The following is a 2123-nucleotide window of genomic DNA, read 5'->3' on the forward strand; positions in this document are numbered from 1 at the left end:
TTCCATCCTCCATTTCATTTCCCCCCTGTTACATTACCCTTAATCAAAATAGAGCCCTCGTTTTTATTTGGTATTGGTAATGAAGAGGGAATGGAATGGAATGGAATGGAATGGATTATTACCATTCCCTTGTCTAGTTTAGTCAATCTATTGGAATGGAATGAATCATTACTTTAATTTGTTTGACATATACAAAAAAGAAGCAAAAGTGAGTTACAAATGACAAAATACCCCTACCTTAAAATAAAGAAAATGACCAAAAAAATGGAATTGTGACGGTGGTTGCAGTTAGGGGGGGAGTGGTGGTGGCGATGGAGGTGCGGTAACGATGATGGTGGTGGCGACAGTCAGGTGGTAGTGGCTATGGTGGTGGAGGTCAAGTTAGTGGTGGCGGTCAGGTGGTGATGGTTAGGTGGTGGAAATGGCGGCAGCAGTGGTGGTGGTTAGGTTGATAGTGCCGAGAAAATAAGGTGAAAGAAGGAAAAAAAGGGTGGGACTGAATGACTTTGATGGAATGAGATTTTTTGTGTAATCATTGATTTCATTTCATTGATCAACCAAACATCTTTTTTTCATTCTCTCATAATGATTCATTTCATTCCACTTGTCATTTATGTGTACCAAATACTAACCTAGTTTTTAGCCATGATGAACTCAAATTTTTAAAAAACACAAATCTTCTGATTTAGGTAAACTGTGACTAACCAATCCAATAATAAACTGCACATCTAAGCAAAATACGGTTATTAGCTATTAAGAAATATATGAACATGAGCTTAAATTATAAACTAAAACACAATAAACATAACTAAAACAAAGTAAACAGAATTATACACACCTAGGAACAATACGAATATGACACCTAAATTATGAACTAAAACACGGTGCATATAAACTAAAACATAGTAAACAGAATTACACGAACATACGAAATTTGATATAAGCATCCAAAATTATAAACTAATACGAGGTGAACATAAATTAAAACGCCGTAAATAAAAATGTAAACATCATTCTTTTCATGTATATTAAAATCATATATGTTCAGGAACACAATTGCGTTTGCCATGTTCGAAAGAAATATTTGTTGAAAAGTCCATTTATCAAAACCTGTATATACATAAAAACGTTTTCTTAAAGGTTCTTGGGTCTTGTTATGGACACCCAAGGAATTTGGCAGACACCCTCTCAATCCACCGCGGATAGACCTATACACGGTGGATAGAGAGGTTTTGTCTTTTTTTTGGTCCCTTTATGATGTACTGTGACATCCGTCAATTTTCGATTCTTATTTGTATTTGTAAACTCGACCGGTTGGGTCATTTCGATGTATTATTTATCATTAATAAAGTGTTCCCAACATTTATGTTAAATGTTCGTTGATATTCAATTGTTTATAAATTTTCCGAGCCTTAAACGTTAAACGAGCCGTACGGGTTAAGCGCGTAAAATATTCCAAGAACGAAAACCATATAATTCAAATTATAAAGTTCAAGGTTTGAAATGAAACTTTCATATTTAATTTACAACTTAAAACTTTAGGAAAATCTAGGGGCTGAATGTGTAAATTCTATTAATTAAATAATATATTAAACCCAACTCCCCCCCCCCCCCCCCCGTTTTTCCGGCCCGGTTTTTCGGCCACCGGAAAAACGGCTCCGGCCGCCGTCAACACCCCCTTATAACATATTTTAACCAAATAAAACTATATAAAACTCAATATTCGTCAATAATATATCCTAACCAACCGTTTAATTGCGTATAACACCTTTAATCTTGTCCGTAATGTTCGCCGGAAAATCCGGGTAATCAAATTAATGGTATGAACGCGTATACACTCCTCCACCTAGTATAAATAGATGCCTAAGCTCCTAACAACTCGTTCACTCCTCTTAATCCGCCACTAATACACTGATTTTCTGTAATTGGGAGCTTCTTTATTAATTTTTCCAACGACCTTAATCTTGGGCAAAACAAAACATATTAAGGTAACTGTTATGTGCTTTTTAATGTCGATCAATCAATAAACAGAAACCCCAAGCTAATTATAACGAACATGGAACAGACCCCAATTGATAAATTAGGGTTTATGTTCTTGAAGATGAAGATGAAGACGATGAAAT

This window comes from Bidens hawaiensis, unplaced genomic scaffold (assembly GCF_021521415.1).
Source record: "Bidens hawaiensis isolate Kalapana, Puna unplaced genomic scaffold, B.hawaiensis_p1.1 tig00030905_1, whole genome shotgun sequence".
Classification (NCBI taxonomy): domain Eukaryota; kingdom Viridiplantae; phylum Streptophyta; class Magnoliopsida; order Asterales; family Asteraceae; genus Bidens; species Bidens hawaiensis.